At 37.7% G+C, this 18,837-nt stretch overlaps 1 long non-coding RNA gene across 1 annotated transcript in view; it reads left to right on the top strand.

The window, feature by feature from the left end:
* LOC110262020 overlaps window positions 1-15,854 on the top strand; it is a 30,930-nt gene extending 15,076 nt beyond the window's left edge. Inside the window, exon 2 of the long non-coding RNA XR_002346504.1 lies at window positions 15,623-15,854. This is a non-coding gene — a long non-coding RNA (uncharacterized LOC110262020). The remainder of the gene's footprint in view (window positions 1-15,622) is intronic.

Genomic DNA, 18,837 nt, shown 5'->3' with positions numbered 1-18,837 from the left:
ATACTTAGGAATAAACCTACCTAACAAGACAAAAGACCTGTACTCTGAAAATTATGATGCTGATGAAAGAAATCAAAGATGACACAAACAGATGGAAAGACATACCATGCTCTTGGATTGGAGTCAATATCATACTATCCAAGGCAATCTAATAACTCAGTGCAATCCCTATCAAATTACCAATGATTTTTTCATAGAACTAAAACAAAATATTTTAAAGTTTGTTTGGAAATACAAAAGACCCAGAATAGCCAAAGGCATCCTGAAAAGAAAAATGGAGCTGGAGGAATCAGGCTCCCTGACTTCAGACTTACAAAGCTACATTCATCAAAACCATATGGTACTGGCACAAAGACAGAAATATAGATCAGTGGAACAGGATAGAAAGCCCAGAATTAAACCCATAACCTACAGTCAACTAATCTATGACAAAGGAAGCAAGAATATACAATGGAGAAAAGACAGCCCGTTCAATAAGTGGTGCTGGGAAAACTGGACAGCCACATGGAAAAGAATGAAATTAGAACACTCCCTAACACCATACACAAAAATAAACTCAAAATGGATTAAAGACCTAGATATAAGACCAGATACTATAAAAATCTTGGAGGAAAACATAGGCCAAACACTCTCTGACATAAAGGACAGCAACATCTTCTCACATCCACCTCTTAGAGTAATGACAATAAAAACAAAAATAAACAAATGCGACATAATTAAACTTAAAAGTTTCTGCACAGCAAAGGAAACCCTAAACAAACCAAAAAGACAACACACAGAATGGGAGAAAATATTTGCAAATGAAGCTATGACAAGAGATTAATATCCAAAATTTATAAACGCCTCCTACAGCTCAATACCAAAAAAAACAAACAACCCCATCAAAAAATGGGCAGAAGATCTAAACAGACACTTCTCCAAAGAAGACATACAGATGGCTGAGAAACACATGAAAAGATGTTCAGCGTCACTCATTATTAGAGAAATGCAAATCAAAACCATGATGAGGGACCGCCTTACACCAGCCAGAATGGCCATCATCACAAAGTCTGCAAACAGTAAGTGCTGGAGAGGGTTTGGAGAAAAAGAAGCCCTATTACACTATTGGTGCAAATGTAAATTGGTGCAACCACTGTGGAAAACAGTATGGAGATTCCTCAGAAAACTAAAATAGAACTACCGTTTGATCCAGCCATCCCACTCCTGGGCATCTATCCAGAGAAAACCACGACTCCAATGTTCATTGCAGCACTGTATGCAATAGCCAAGACATGGAAACAACCTAAATGTCCATTGACAGAGGAGTGGATCAAGAAGATGTGGTACATACACACAATGGAATGTTACTCAGCCATTAAAAGGAAAGAAATAATGGCATTTGCTGCAACATGGGGATGGACCTAGAAATTATCATGCTAAGTGAAGTCAGACAATGGAGACTCCAACATCAAATGCTGTCACTGACATGTAGAATCTAAAAAAAGGACAGACTGAACTTCTTTGCAGAACAGATGCTGACTCACAGACATTGAAAAACTTATGATTTTCAAATGAGACAGATTGGGGGGTGGGGGAATGCACTGAAGGTTTGGGATGGAAATACTATAAAATTTGGTTGTGATGATTGTTGTATACCTATAAATGTAATAAAATTCATTAATTAAAGAACAAAATAAAATAAAATTGTTCCAGATAATCTAACCAGAAATCCAGTTATCACTTCCACATAATCAGCATCCTGATTGTCTAGTAATTAAATAGAATGTTTTAAATTATCTTTTTTCTAAAAATTTCCATACTGAAGATTGAAACCTGTCTGACTGTCTATCTATCTATCATCTATGTTACTGTAAATATTCAGGAAAATCTGTAAATGTTCAAGTAAGCTGCCATGTTGTACAATTCCAGAATCATCATTCCCACTCTATTCTCTATTATAAATGGTGCTTCCTAGAGTAGAACTTAGAGTTCCTGATTTTATATATTTTTTTCTATAAATCTACATGAGTTCAAAAGTCGTTCAAATGTAAATACCAATAAACAATAACTTCATCATTAAAAAGTAACCTGATGATTAGTGTATGCCTTTCCAAATTATCTTTTGCCTATTAGGCATAAAATTCTAAGCAGAAACATTGTTTCTGAAAATTTCCGATAGCATTGCTTGTGTCACTTCCCTTGCCCAAAGTTGCTGCTGGTTTAGCACCTCATACAAACTGAACACTTTCAGAGGGGTTTCTTTATTTTTTCATTCTTTCTTGCCCCAGTATTTGTGGTTGCTCTTGCTGCTGCTACTTCAAACACTGTCAAGGACTTCTCTCAGTATTGGCCTTCTGCTGCTGAAAATTGGCTCCTCTCAGAAAGGCACTCAACTCAGCCAAACAAAACTTGAAGGGGAGTTCCCCTGTGGCTCAGTGGGTTGAGAACTTGACTTGTATCCATGAGGCTGTGGGTTCGATCCCTGGCCTTGCTCAGTGGGTTAAAGATTTGGTGTTGCCATGCGTTGCAGTGTAGATCTAGATGTATCACAAATCTGCCATTGCTGTGGCTGTGGTGTAGGCTGGCAGCTGCAGCGCTGATTCATGCCCTAGCCTGGGAACTTGCATATGCTGCAGGTGATGTCCTAAAAAGCAAAAAAAAGAGAGAAAAAAAAAAAAAAAAACCTTGAAGGTGAATTATATGTGGAACTGGAACTGAGCCAGAATCAACAGCCATTGGTTAGTTTGCTCAGCCTGTCTCATCTGCACAAGGTTATCTGGGGGCAAATCTGAACTTTCTTTGATTTGCAAAGTAAAAATGCCAACTTTCCTGTTGTAAATTTATCCTAGTAAGGAATTCTGTATGCAGAATTTGTGGGCTATTACACATTTCTTTTTTTTTTCTTTTAACTTTTTATGGCCACGCCTGTGGCATATGGAACTTCCTGGGCCAGGGGTTGAATCAGATCTGCAGCTGCTGGCCACAGCCACAGCCACAGCAACACCAGATCTGAGAGGCATCTGTGACCTACGTCGCAACCAATGGCAACCTGGATCCTTAACCCACTGAGCGAGGCCAGGGATGGAACCTGCATCTTCATGGATACAAGGCGGGTTCTTAACTCATTGAGCCACAACAGAAACTCTTATTACGCATCTCAATTGGGATGGAAGGATAAAAAGCCAAATGGATTAAACCACAACTTTCTTGAATCCCTGTCAACATATATCGAGCAGGCAGATGCCCAGTTGGAAACTGAAGAATGGGGAGGAGATAGAGAGAGGGGGAAGGAAACTACAAGGGAAAGGAGAAGAAAAAGGAAGGAGAATGCTACAGAATTCTTGAAAGAATATTCTGTTCTGCTTATGAAACGTACATTTTCTGTATTCATCAGGGTTCAGAGAGAATTTGAGCATTAACACTGATCTTTGGGTTTCTTCTTTTGGCATAAACGGACTAGCCAGTTGTTATTGACTATAGGTATTAAGTTATGTCCTATCTTAATGCTTTATTTCCCAAATTTCCTTTAAGAACAAAGCCTACACTGGGGTTGTTCTGCCTTTAGTTTTTTATTAGATCCATAAAACAATAATTCATAAAGAGTAACAGTGACACAATATATTTTTTAAATGATTGAGTGCTTTCCAGACCATTATTTTCAGTGATTCTCAGACATAATAAAAATACATTAGATTTACTTTTTTGTTTTTATTTTATTGTTGTTGTTCATCAAATTTTAAACATGATAACATAAATAATGGAAGCTCTATTATAGATTTTACTTAGAGAATTTTTTCTAGTTTTAAATACATATTGAATAATTTGCTTACTATGGTATCTTTTTGATAAAGGTATCTATTTCAGTTTTCCAACCTTCTGTCAGAGAAGTCATATTCGACTGCTCCATGAGTAACCATGACATAGTATAGTCACCTAGCATGATACCTAAAAAAAAGTGAGGAGTCAAAGACCTAGGACAATGCAGAAGAATAGAGCCATTTTGTTCTGTCAATGGATGCTCCAGCATAATTCATAACTTTATAGTGTGGCCTTTTGCTGATTAGTTGTGGTTAGCAGAGTCAAATGTGTTTCAGCTTTTTATTTTAAGTCAACCCTGCTGGTGAAGAATACAAAACCCAGACATGGCTCCTTTAGGCTTAAAGCACATTTTTTTTCCTATAGCCTGTGATCTTCACAAATCACAGTCTTGACTGTGCTGTCATCATTTTAGGCTAGAAGCGCAGATAAATTTTCTTCCTTGCATAGTGGACATTGGACTCAAATATTTCATTCAGGACTTCAGGACTCATTTTATTTATGTATGTATGTATGTATGTCTTTTTTGCCATTTCTTGGGCTGCTCCTGTGGCATATGGAGATTCCCAGGCTAGGGGTCTAATCGGAGCTGCAGCTGCCAGCCTACACCAGAGCCCAGCAATGTGGGATCCGAGCCGTGTCTGCAACAGCTCACAGCAATGCTGGATCCTTAACCCACTGACCAAGGCCAGGGATTGAACCTGCAACCTCATGGTTGCTAGTCGGATTTGTTAACCACTGAGCCATGACGGGAACTGCAAGGACTCATTTTAAGCTTCAATTCTTTGTGAAGCTTACTTTTTTTTCCCCACCACTTTCAGCACTTAGTTTTGTTGGGGGCCTCAGCATCTTGCCCATATCACTTTCTTTGTCATTACCTTATTCATATTTAAATCTTGTCTCATTAAACACTGCTATGTCACTTGGTGTGAAGGCCTGTACCAGCACGAGGGAAGGCACATACTAGGAATTTAATACATGAGGTGAATAAATGACATCAGCGGATGGTCGTTGATCTGGACACACGTACCTTCCTATTGGTTGATCTCCCAGCATTACTTGCTTTGTGTGCTAGATAGTACGTACTGTCTTCGCTAAGACCACTCAGGATTCTTTTTTTCCTCCCTTCTTCGTGGATCTGCCTTTGTAAAAGAAAAAGATGAGAAGTAGGAAGAAACAGTGCAGAAGAAGAAGAAAAAGAAAGGAACAGAGTTGGAAAAAATAAAGACAAAGGGAAACATTTATATTGAAGAAAAAGTCCTAATGTCTAGAATTAAGAATATCCTATCTAGTTGGAAAATTAAACAGGCAATGCAGGTTTCTGAAAGTGGGGGAAGGGTAAAGGCATTAAGTTTATCTTTTCAAAAGTAATTTTGCCAACATGGAGTTGAAGAAAAAGCTTGAGCTGTTTATAGTCAGGCAAATGTGGATTTGAAATCTGTCTTCCAGATTTGTGACTCTGGAGAAGTCATAGCTTCTCTAGTCTCAGAGTCCTTATTTGTTAAATGGAAATAATGATGGGTACCCTGCAGGGTAAATTCTTGTTAGGATTAAAAGAGATAAAGCTGGAAAGTGCCTGGCACACAGAAGCTCAACATGTTATTTTCTCTTTATTTTTCTGCAAATCCTCTTCATTAAAAGATGGTATGTATCAATAAGCAAGTGACTACAGAATTCTCTACCTCAGTTTTGTGTTAGTGAGGCCCTGAATGCTCAAAGTTATGCTGAATGTATGGAGTAGAAGCAGATTTTCAGGAGCAACTGATTCAGCTGAGATAAATAATCAGTATTTGATCAAAGATGGTCACCTACAGTGAAACTGATTATGCTTTTTATTAGGTTGAGCTTTATATCCTGTAAGTCTGCCATATTCTTTTTAACTGGCTTCTGTATTGCCTGTCTCCAGGACCTTCAAAAAAATCAAACAGACAGTTTTTCTGTACTGAAAAATAACTATGAAGACGAAGACTTTTTCTTAAAAAAAAAAATCACTTTGTTAGGATAGTTGTAAGATAGTCCTTATTGTATAACATAATGCTGAGTGAGTATTGGAAGAAAAGAGAAACAAACCTATACTTATTAATCTTGTTTTCAACATTCAATATGAATTGTGAAGAATTTTGTTAGGTGTCCAGACTTCATAAATGCTTCCTCCTCCTAAAGATTATTTAAATTCCATTCAGAGAGTGGACTTTCCTTCTTGAAAAATTTTCTGATGCTTTATAAGTTCTCATGCTTCCTTGGGTGCATGGAAGAAAGACGAACACTGAAGAACAGTCTGTTCTGTGACTGATAATAATTATATAATTATGGTCTGCCACTCTAGATATTTACCAGGTGCTTCCTGTGCACATGGCCTTGAGGTTCCAAAGATACAAGTCAAGGGAGGGAGGGCAGCATAGAGCCTCTTTCCAAAGAGTCCATGGGGGATGTACTGTTGTTTTTTATACCAAGGTGACTGGATTATGCCCCGTCCAATATCAGAAGCTTCCAAACACAGAACTGTTTAATAAGCCTAGTGATCTCTAAGAAATATATGCCAGAAAAAAAAAAAAAAAACAACAACAATAACAACAAAAAAACACTGAGGATCATGATTTCAAAGTGACTCAAACAGAGCTTTTTACTACAAAGGGTCTTTTCAATTAGAATGCTGGAAATCAGACAATGTGCTAAGATGTAAGGTAACGGAGGCGGGCAAATTGGGGCTGCCTATGGCCTGATTTAATTCGGCTCCTTGAAGAAACCCGGGGTGCAGCAGCTATCAGTTGCTTGCATTTTCTCTCTTGTTTTGGCTTTGAGTGTCTTTATATATAGTCATTCCTTCAAGTCTACCATGAAGCAGCTATTAGTTTTCAAAAGCTTTTGTTTCCAAGAGGTAGTCTTTTACCTTTCCCACAACAAGAAAATAAAATTACTAAAAACTGCAAGCTTGGGTCTGTTTCTAATCATGGGGAGATTAAATGAAGGAATCTCTTGACAGTCTCTGGATGTTGGAAACATCCACTAATGACCTTTATTACTAACGACCTCGGCCCTCAGGCAATGAACCTAGACAACACTGATTAAGAGAGAAGCCTGCTGCTTTTTACAGCTATATAAAATAGAAGGAGTCTTTGTGTTAATAAAGAAGGGATCGGGCAGAGAAAAAAAATGTAAAAATGAATGAGGGCTTTTTATAAAAAAGTAAGACTTTTTTCTTCCTTTGTGCTACATGTTAGAAAATTAATTAATATAAGTGAAGGCTCAGGAATAACTTTGAACTAATGTGGGGGACTAAGTCTCTGGAATGGACAAATTAAAAAAAAAAAATTACCCACCAAATTCTGTGAGCTTATCCTGTACATACTGCAGAAAGGGTGTTATTATCTAAAGGCAGCTACATCAAGCACTTGAGACTTAGAGTCCTGGCTAACTTCCCACCTGACTTCAGCAGTTAGTTTGGCCATTAGTATAATAATAGTCCCCAGGGGTCTCTCCTGTTAAGTATTCTTTCTGCTCTCCCCAAGTGGCACCAGGGGACTGCTCTACTGCCCCTCTTGGCGAGGTGTTTTTCACACAGGCGCCACCCACTGCTTGAAACACTTCCTTGAGATTATTGTCCAAACTTTTTAAACCACTGTTAGTCTATTTGTCTCTGTCCTGGAGGTTTCATGAATGCAGCTCATTCATATCCCTTTTTCATTAAAAAAAAAAAAAAAAAAGACTTTACTACTTCAGTCCACATTGGCTATTCACTGACTTTTAACTATTAAGACGTCCACATACAGAGAAACTTTTTGTAGTTGCACTAGAAAATTCCCTTATTAAAAACAATTTGAAGTAGAAAGATTTTGGAATAGCATGAAAGCAGATTATATAAAATTAAAATCACCCACAATGCAAACACCCCCTAGAAATATTCACTTTAATAATTGGTTATGTTTCTAAAGAATCTTTCTAAAAAAATTGAGTTCCCAGTGTATACAGAATTCGTGTACTACTCTTTGGGTTTAGCAGTATAGTATATTTTTGGTGAGAATTTTCACATGATATTGGAAATATGATTTTTTATTGGCAGTGCTATTCTGGGCATGCAGAATATAATACTCCAATAGATAATCCAGCTGAAAATAATCAGGTCAAACAACTAGTTATTTCAAAACTAATTAGAACATGATTAATAGCTATTGTTAAATTCTGTCTCCTGATTAATATGAACTGGCTATATGAACTGATAAATCTTCATTTCTAAGATTCTGAGAAAAATTATTAATTGAATTAACTTATCACTTATTAAAATGTTCTCCATATGAATAATAAGATATAGCATTAGACTACTGATACAGAAAAAATAATTAACTCTACCTTTATGTGACCATTTTTTGGAGTGTATTATATTTGAAAGTTTAAAATGGCTAATATGGCTTCTCTGCTTCTTTGTAAAGATATAGTTGAGTTCAGTAGCCATATTTTTGCAACTAATTCATTCATCAACAAATATTACCAGAGACTGTGCTAGGTGTTGCCAATATTGCATAAAACTATATAAAAAAGTGTTTTGCAATCATGAGCCTTATATTCTAATAAGAGGAGAAAATAAAATAAATCAGGGAAGAGGGAGTTTCCATTGTGGTTAAGAACCTGACTAGTCTCCATGAGGATGTAGGTTCAATCCTTGGCCTCGCTCAGTGAGTTAAGCACCCTGCATTGCTGTGAGCTGCGTTGTAGGTCACAGACACAGCTCGGATCCCACGTTGCTGTAGCTGTGGTGCAGACCTACAACTCCAACTTGACTCCTAGCCTGGGAACCTCCATAGGCCATAGGTAGAAACCTAAAAAAAAAAAAAAAACAGAAAGAAAGAAGAAAGCAAGGAAGAGAAAATCATGTACTAGACAGCTTTGTGAGAGGGTTGAGACCTCTCTTACCAGAGTCCTCATAGAGGAGGACATTGAAGTTGAGACCAAATTATGACAGTGTGAAGAGATGTGGGGAACAAATATGGTCAGAAGGAAGAGCGTATGTAAGGTCCTGAGCGTATGTAAAGTCCTGCTTTCCTTGGGGAACAGAGAGGAGGTCAGTTGGTAGGACAGTGGGTGAGGCAAGAGGGGTGCTGACGCAGCGTTGGAGAGTGCATAGAGCCAGATTTATGCTGTGACTTATGGGTTATGGCAAGTGTTGAGGCGGGAGTGGAAAATACCACAAGATTCTTGCTCCTCTTGGTTCTGCAGAAAGATAAGAGTTTTCATTTCTCAGGAGGGAAACAAAATACGAGGACACTTACCCCTTATCTAAGAGGGGAAATAGAGATGTAATACTCAGCCCCATAAGCATCTCCATTGTTGGCTTAAGGGCTCCCAGGCTGGGTGTGATTCCCTCCGTACCCTGTTCTCCATGAGGGAGTCAGGAGTCAGGGCCCAGGCCTGCTTTCTGGAGACAGATCCTTGTCTGTGTCTTTCTGTAAGACAGTGATATTTGATATTTGTGTGTCTATGCAAAATCAAACATGCCCTTGAGTGAATGACCCAAGGTCTAACTGGGTCATAAATGCATCTGTTTTTTTGCCATATTATTCATGAATAAAACAACAAGCATTTAGGGAAACTTCTGTACTATTTAAACAGCTAAACTCACTGAATCCTCACAACAATCCTACAAGGTAAGCATGATTGTCTTTTCTGTTTTATAGATATGGATACAAAGAAGTTAAGTAACTAAGCCTATTTCAAGTACACAGCTCGTAAGTAGCGGAGCTGGGATTTGAACTGGTTCCAAAGTTGTCTGGTTCCAAAGTTTATGCTCTTATTAGTCACATGCTCTTCTACTCCACTGTATTTCTGCAATATCTGTATTATTGCTATCTCTTGGCATTCACACTCTTTACCTTGTGTACAGAGGGACCTATTATTTCTATCTAAACAATAGGATAAGGCAAAAGACTAGGGAGTCACTTCTTCTAAGACTGTAATTTCTGACTTGTCAGGAAACATTATTGACTCCCTTCCTAGTTTGGATGAAGTGAGCCAGCCCTTGGAAATGCCCCCATGTCAAGGAGCTGAGAAAGGCCTCTGGCCAATAGTCAGCAAGAGCCTGAGGCCTCAGCCTGTTAATCACAAAGACATGAGTCTTACCAACCACCATTTGAACATGAAAGTGGACCCTTTCTTACCTAAGCTGTGGATGTATCACTTGCTCTGGTCAACACCTTGGTTTCAGCCTTGTGAGAAGCTCTGAAACAGAGTATCCATTAGCTATGTCTGGATTCCCCAAATATAGAAACTGTGAGATAATAAATATGATTTTGTAGCTAGTAAGTTCATGGTAATTTGCAACACAGCAATAAATAACTAATATAAATAGGAACAGGATGTGTATATTGGGTACTGTGCCACTATAATAGGGACTTGTTGGCACCAGTAAGCTTTTCCCTACTTATCTCCTTTCTCTGGTTCAGGCTGTGATACTCCCACAGCCTGGTCCTCTCTCTGGAACTGGCTATATTTTGTATGCCCTTTCTAGAGCTATGACTTTTTCCTCCTCAAAGGAGAAGTCAAGAAGGTTAGGCTGCCTTTCTGAAATCACAGGGGCTCACAGTGGTGTGATCCCACCCCCTGATTATGTTCAATGGCATGGAATTGTCATCTCCTGTTCTTCACTGGGCCACCTCTCCCACAACTGACCCCTGGAAAGCAATTACTTCTTTCATGGTGACTCACCCCACAGCACACAGTCATGAAAAGTGTAATTATGTTAACTGTTGGTCTAAATGTGTTGTTCTGCTTAAAGAAAAAAAATATAGCTTAAAAAAATCAATTATTCTAGTAGTCAAGTAGCAATGACCAGTATGAAGTTGTTATTCATATCAGAGGCCTTATAGTTTATAAACCAATTTACATTTGCTTTCTTACCTTTATTCACTGGCTTAGTGAGTGCTTATTGAATGAGCACCATAATTGAAAGCATCAGTTGGTTGATTTATTTTATGGTAGGCACGTCTGAAAAGTGACACGCATCAGAAACAAAAAACACAGGAGAGAATGGTAAGGTTAGAGGGAGAAAAACCAAAAAACTGTACTTTTCTTCTTTAATTGAAAATAAAAATTGCCCTAACACTAGAGTGACAACTAAAGAAAACTGACACTAACTCTACATGCTAATATCCTGTACTCCATCCTTTAACAGGTCTAGAGTCATAATATCTTTCATAAATGCCATGGCCAACTTTGCATATGCACAATTTTTTAAATTATTCCATTTACTAGATAGAGTCTCACTGGTCAATACCATCTGTTTAGCTGGTGACTTAAGATGAAATTCTGTTACTTTAAAAAATGTCATAAAGGGCAGCATATCATTAAAGGCATAAAGATAATTGCCTCCCCCAAATTGTGCTGTCTTCTTTCACAAAGGTTTTGTTGTTGTTATTGACTTTGGTTTAACATTAATGTGAAATTAGGAGTTCCTGTCATGGCTCAGCAGTTAACGAACCCAACTAGCATCCATGAGGCTGCGGGTTCAATCCCTGGCATTGCTGAGTGGGTTAAGGATCCCGAGTCACCGTGAGCTGTGGTGTAGGTCTCAGACATGGCTCATATCCCATGCTGTGGCTGTGGTGTAAGCTGGTGGCAACTTCTCCAATTGGACCCCTAGCCAGGGAACCTCCATATGCTGTGGGTGTGGCTCTAAAAAGACAAAAAGACGAAAATTAAAAAATTAAAAAAAAAATTAGATGAAGAACACAGTCCAGAACATGTCACAGGACAATTACTCAGCTGGAATAAAGCCTTTTATAAAGTTCATAAATTTTTAAAAGAAGAGGAAGTATGATCAGTCTGAAATCTTGCCCTCCAAATGACATAAAATATTCCATAATGTAATATGCTACAAGTTAAGGGAAGAATAATGATTCTAGATGGTGAGGACTAATTTGATATATAAGCTCCAAATGGCAGCTAGAATTTTAAAATAAAGTACTGAAATTACCCATAACAGATCACTGAGAAAAATATATATGATCAGCATGGTATTATATACACTAAACTTAGCAGTTTATTTATTTTTATTTTTTTGTCTTTTTAGGACCCCACCCACAGTGTATGGAGATTCCCAGGCTAGAGGTGGAATTGGAGCTATAGCCACTGGTCTACACCACACCCACAGCAATGCGGGGTCCGGGCTGTGTCTATGACCTACACCACAGCTCAGGACAATGCCAGATCCTTAGCCCACTGAACAAGGCCAGGGATCAAACCTGTGTCCTCATGGATACTAGTCAGATTCGTTTCCACTGAGCCATGACAGGAACTCCTAAACTTAGCATTTTAAAAACCATTCATACAAAGATATGAAAAAAGTCAACATTCTGAGCAGAAAAAAGGTCCATTTGCCTTATTAATCAACATTTCATTGATATACTGGATTACTTTTCTCCCCAAATAGACCCACTTTTTCTTCTTTTATTTTATGTCTTTGTGAATATACCACTATGCACCAGAGACTGATACCAAAAATCTAGAGTCATTCTAGGATTTTACTTCATATTTAGTCACTATGTGCACTCAAAGTCTTATTGATTCCTCTTCCTTAATGAGACTATAAAGTTCTTGCCTCCCCATTGCTGCTGCAGATTTCTTTTAAATATGGCTTGACAACACTTTTGAAATATTCTCCAAAATTGTCTCCCTCTGTGCTCTCTTTATATCCATCCTCCGCAATTGAAACCAACATGATAACCCTAAGATTAAGTTCAATCTTATCAATCCCCTCCTCTAAAACCATGCCATGTTCCTCAACACCTTTGGACTAAATTCCCAATCTTTCAAAATGACATGTGGAGTTTGTAGAATGACGTATAGGATCCTTCAAATTCTACGTCTTCAGCTATTTTTCTCCTAACATAGCCTACTCTGTGCCCTTGTTTTGTCAAACTGCTTATATTTTCTTTTCAGACTCTCTCTAGGCTGCATCCTTCTTGGTTATGCCATGCCTTTTCTTCTCTTCTATTCCTTCTTGCTCTTCCTGGAAAATCTTTCACTGCTCTGATCATTTAGAGAACATCTGGCCATCTTTCAACACTCAACTCAAGATTTTTCGCTTCTATGAAGACTTGCCTAATTAGAATTGACCACCCCAGACCTTCATCCAAAATGTGTAGAAAGTCTACTTTCTACATATTTTCATCATCTGTGATATACTTTTATGCTTGATTTGTATGTTATCATCCCCAATAGGTCATAAGCATCTAAAAATAAAGAGGGAAATAGTTTATTAGTTTTTGCATCCTGAGCCCCTAGAAACAGTGCCTTAAATGTTCATCAAAGATTAATGTTGAAATAATAAATACATATTCTAATATATTATTCCATTTTTTACCTTTGTTTATTATATGTTTGGTTTTTATTTGATTAAAAAATCATGAGGTTATCATAATATAAATATAGGAAAAACCATATGTGATCTATTATTCACTGTGATTTTTTCTATGATAGTCCCACATTTTAGTTTGCTGTATTCCCACATGTCAAGTTGCTAGACCTTTTGCTACTCAATACTTCATGGGAGTGATGAAAGAAGGCAGAAAAGGGATTTGTTCTGACTGCTATCTTCCAAGGGATTTGTTCTTTCAATAAATGGAGAAATAGTATGAACACAGTAAATATTTAAGAGGGGTAGATTGAAGCGGAAAATCTCCACACGCACTCAAAAAGAAAACTTTCCTTTGGAAAGAGGCAAGTAAGAGATGAGACATGATGAGGACAGGATACTGAAATGGGAGGTTGCCTCCCAAACAAAGAGATTCTGAGCCTTACTTCCTAGACAGCACTGTGGAATTGGGGGGGCGGGGGAAGGCAAGCCCTTAGATAGTTTTCCAGGGATTTGTTTGCCTTGGCTTTCCATGGATATAGCTGCATGATTTTTATGCCTATGAATGCGACCTAGGAGTATAGAAACGACAAGAAGAAAAAGTAGAGGAATAGAGATGCCTTTGTGGCAGCGTATATGGATTGATAAATGTGTCCAGAGAAAACAATGGATCTCATTCACATGGGAAGAGCACATCAAGGATCCAAGGAGTCTCCCCAATGCCTTGTCCTATGTAAGATATCCCCAAACTTAGCATGACCTTAGAAAAAGAGAAGGGATTGGTTATATCTTAAAAGAATGTTTCTGCCAAGTTGGCAGAAATTTAATTGAGTTATAGAAAATAAAGCAAACTTAGAAAACAGAGATTCCTACCTGCTACATAAATTTGAGCATCTATTCCCAGACAACTAATTGACTTATTTATAGTTAGTTGATTCTTTTCCCAGATTTAATAACAATACTCTTCACTGAATGCTGCCTCCGTCACTTAAGTGATTGAGTTAGCCATTCGTACACTATGATTGGCAGATTTTCAATCAGGTAACTTTTACCAATTAAATATAAAGGCATATGCTTCACTTCCTGGGACTGTTATGTTTTCTGGTATGCAACTCCAATTAATTCTTGACTTGATTTCACATTCATCATATTCTAAGGAATTCAGCGTTTGATTTTAGAAGAAAAACTTTTAGAAAGTTTCCCCATCCTCTGTGGGTAACTGAGAATGACTGATTTACCCTTTCACAGGAAACTTACTGCTTTCTATCTTACATTATAAAAAGATCTTCAAGATCTTCTTGTTTTCTGTCCTGCCCTATAAGCTTCCGGAGGGTCTATTTATTTTTGTGTGTTAAACATTTTTATATCTCCTATGGAAAAGTAGTAGAGGTGCTTAGTGAATACTTAATGAATAAAAAAAAAAGTAAGTTATAACTATATTCTATGAAGCCAAAGTCACAAGTGCATATTAGAACCACAACACATTAGGACAGAAAAAACATATGGCTGTAGTCAAGGAAGATATTAATACAAAAACTAATTCTTCCTTAAACAATATTTCAAGTATAGGTATTTTAAGTAACAAAATGTCCTCTTGAAGGTGACCTGTGTGCTATGTCTAATGTTTAATCAAATTTGTTTGGCTTTTTTGAAGTTACATGTATCACTTCGGAAAAATCTTCCACCAAATATTCCTGCAGTGAGTTAGATAATCTTCCCAGAGGGATGTTTTCTCTTTGTGTACATGGGAGTCTCAGTAATGTTCTCTTAAAGATTGTCTTATACCATGAGGTAAAGTACTGCATTTGGTACCAGCTGCAATCTCCACATGGTTTTCTCCTCTACTCTCAAAAAACACATTGAAATAGACACATCTGAACATGATAAATGCAGGGATCACTGTAGCAGAGTCTGTGCTCTGTGGGAAAGGATGCAGACAGTCCGTCAGATGGAGAGTTTAAAAGGGCATCCTGGCCGCCTAAGCAATCTGAAAACCATCAAAAGTGATAAATCTAGCGATTTTCCCAGGTCATGTTCCAACTTCACAGTTTGAGTATAACCAAAGTTCAATTTGTGATCCAATTTCTCTCTTACACACTATCAAAGTACGGTTTCCTTCTTGATGATATCACTTTGTGTTAGGTGGGGTTTTCCACTTACCCACTCGTGCCAAGCGTTGAACTCTTAGATCTTTTATTATTCATTGCCCAAAATGAAGTGGTATTGATGTTGTCTACAGTCCAAATGTTCGGTGTTTTCTTGTTACAGTTCTTCCCGACATTCATCTTTCAGGTGTGCACGTGCACTCTGCCACTCATATACATTAACATTGTCTGCCTTGAATTATTTCTGCCAGATGGCCCCACTAAATTGATGAAACAAGACAAATGAAAAATATGATTTGTTTTGTGTCATTGATACCTGACAACAGATTGCTATCTCCTAAAAAAATTAGTTTATTGACTCTTTCCTTGTTTTTTTCAGTATCTACTCTGTCCTGAGCACTGTGATAGGCACTAGCAATCCATCTGATGAGGTTACTCCTCCAGAACCCCAAATGGAAAAGTGCTCACTAATGACTCAGGATGAGGACATCAGAGTGACAGTGATGAGAGTCTTCTGAGTTAAAGGCAGCAAGTCAGGGGTGTCTGACTGACCCCTCCTCATGCTCTCACTGAAACACTACACACAATAAAAGGCGATATGAAAGATTTAAGGCACTGGAACTTTTTTTTTTAAATCTGGTAAATATCAATAGAATGTCCACTAACCAAAGTTCTAATGAAGCTTGAGGCAAAACAGCAGTGCATACAAAGAAACACCATAGTGTATTTCCATTCACGCACCAGTATTGCACTCACTCACCCTATCACAAACCCAGACTTTTTTTGTGGCCACGGGGAAAGAAGTCACCCCCTTATAACACTGGGCCTAATTTATAGAGCATTCAGAGCTGATTTAACCCTTATCCCTGCCCCATACGTCTCTTTATACAATAAGTCTTCCGTACCTCAATTTCTAGAAATGCATTGTATTTGAAGGAGGAAAAAAGATGTATGTTAGTGCCACATGTCTGGCAATAGCTGTCAGAGACTTTGCCTTGCTGAGGCATACAAACAGTGTAGCTCACCTTTTATTCACCTGGGAAGAGAAGCTCTATACAGCCTTTTGGATTGTTCATAAATAGGTCATTTTTTGTACAAAATTAGCAATTCCATTGCCGCTGCTTTTTAAATATTGTAAACATAGACAAGTGAATACAAAGTCTTGAGAACTGTAGGTCAAAATATTAATACTGCTGTCTCTTTTTCCTCTTCTTTATTTTTCAAATTTTCTAAAATATACTTGTTTTGTTCTTGTAGTCTTGAAAAACTAAATCCTCTCCAAAATAATGCTGAGAACCAATTTAAACTAGGTCATTCTTTTGTTTTCAACAGATACTGGGACAGCTGGGATCTACTTTATTGGATTTCATTCAAAGATGATGTAGGATTTTGTGTTCTACACAGGAACTGCCATATGAGTCCACAGACTTTGTGACCTTGGTCAGACTTTAACTAGCGAGGCTGCCTACACCAGGTGCTGGAAATATCTACCTCCCAGTGAAATAGGAAATAAATTAAACAATTCACGAGAACACAGTAACTATCAGTAATCCTCAAGGTGCTGAGAGTACATTTTGCAAAATATCTTTTCTATCCAAAACTGTAGAGAATAGAATAATTTGTAATGCTATTTTTGATACACTGCGCTAGGTTTAATTTCAAGTTTTAATTCAAGGTTTATATAAAGGGAAAAATAAACTGAGGCATTCAGGTGGCTTGGCATAAGGGTCCAATGGATTTATATTTATCTTATAAGCAAAAATAGCAGAGTAAAAAATAATGACACAGACAACAACAATAATAAGTGAGAATACTAACAAAACATTGGATGATTAGGTGAAAAAAGGCCCCATTTTATTTAAGTTTCAAAATTGTGCCAGCATATTGTTTTTGGCATTATAAGTAATCTGAGTGTACTCAACTTTTCTACTTATTTGTTATTAATTGACATTCCACAGTAGATTATACATAGTTGGCAAGATACCCTACTTCCTTAATACTTCCTTCAGATGTTTTCTTTTTTCTTCTGGGTGGGAAAAACTACCTCATTCACTTTGAATCTTGAGGTATTCAATTCTTGGAAATTAAAAACCAGCCCCATATTCTGAAAGTGTGGTGAAGCAAGACCTTGTCATGGAGGGGGGAAAAAAATTAGATTCTATCTGTGTTCAATGGGTCTGTAAATGGATTGCATCTCTTACCCTGGGACAAAACAAATTAATTTGCTCCTAGAGAGTGAGTGAACAAAAATCTTTGAACTTTGCAAAACCCTATTGTTTTGCAAGTCCTACTGACACCTGGTGGCTGAATCATACTAACCAAAGATGAGCTGTTTTTTTTGAAGTAAAACTTAATCCAGGATTTGCAACACTCTTGACACTGAGGGAGTGCTAAACACTTACCTCCAGCCTAAGCAGAGGAAGAAATTCAGAGTTGAAGCAAAACCTTGCAATTTATTCCTGTTCAAAGACACTCATGGGTATTCATTTTCAAGTTTTCACACCTGTTTTCAAGAACTCAGTTCATCTGCTTTAAGTTTTTATGTGGAGAATATCTTCTGAGAATTTGGAGGTTGAAGCGAAATCTCCAAGAAGTCTTACCTATCTTAAATCAATTTTGGCTGACTTTTCTTTACATACAAATGCTCTTAATTAAAGTGCCGACATTGAAAAAATCAGCATCATGTGGTAGGTGTCCATTTTTTGGTCATGTCATTTTCTTTCTCCAGATAATAAGCAACATAAAAATAATACACCTTCACAACCCAGAGAAACTGTACACATTGAAATACCGAGAGACTCAGGCCTCCCTATAGTTAAAATTTTAATTCAGGGATTCTCAAAATTTACAATGCTAAAGAATCCAGGTATTCTTATTTTAAAATGCACACCAATGGGACACAACTCAGAGGATCTGGTTCAGATCCAGTTGATCTTGGGTGGAGATTGTGAATATGTCCTTTTCTCCAATCATTGGACTTATTTTTACAGCTCTCACAGACTTCATCTCCCAGCCATTAATTTCTTCTGGTCCTTCTCTGATTCTCAGTATCCTGATTCCCTCTATTATCCCCCACTTCCCTATCTGTCTCCCCAGCATACATTTCTACTCCTTCCAATGGCATCATCCTGATATTCCCTTAATGAACAGCCTCTGCAACCTCAGTCATGTTGAACCAGTGTAATTCAGAAAAGCCTGTTCCCGTGCTTACTGAAGGCTGAGCATGTGAGCCAGGCCTGGACAAGGAGGGTATTACATTTCTCAGGTCAGAGTGAGTAAGTGGTTCAAGAATGGCATATGACCTAGATTTAAAGGAGCCTTTATTATGGGAATTATTGAGAAAAAAGCACTACCTCCTTGGGGCCATTTGGCTGGTAGACTATGACCTTGGAGGTGTTGTTGGCAGTTCAGGTCACTTCATGTGGAAAATAAATTCATACACATAAAAAACACAGCAAAGAGATGATGAAACAGCTTTTTCTACAGTCCTTGTTGGATAGGTTGATCCACTGTGTCTCAAGCTAGACAGGCCTCTTCCTTTCCTGTTACATATATCCATAAATTCCCTTTAGTGTGTTTCTTTTATTTATAAAA

The sequence above is a fragment of the Sus scrofa genome, chromosome 8 (assembly GCF_000003025.6).
Source record: "Sus scrofa isolate TJ Tabasco breed Duroc chromosome 8, Sscrofa11.1, whole genome shotgun sequence".
NCBI classification, from domain to species: Eukaryota; Metazoa; Chordata; class Mammalia; order Artiodactyla; family Suidae; genus Sus; species Sus scrofa.
This window is presented reverse-complemented; position numbering and strand designations above follow the sequence as displayed.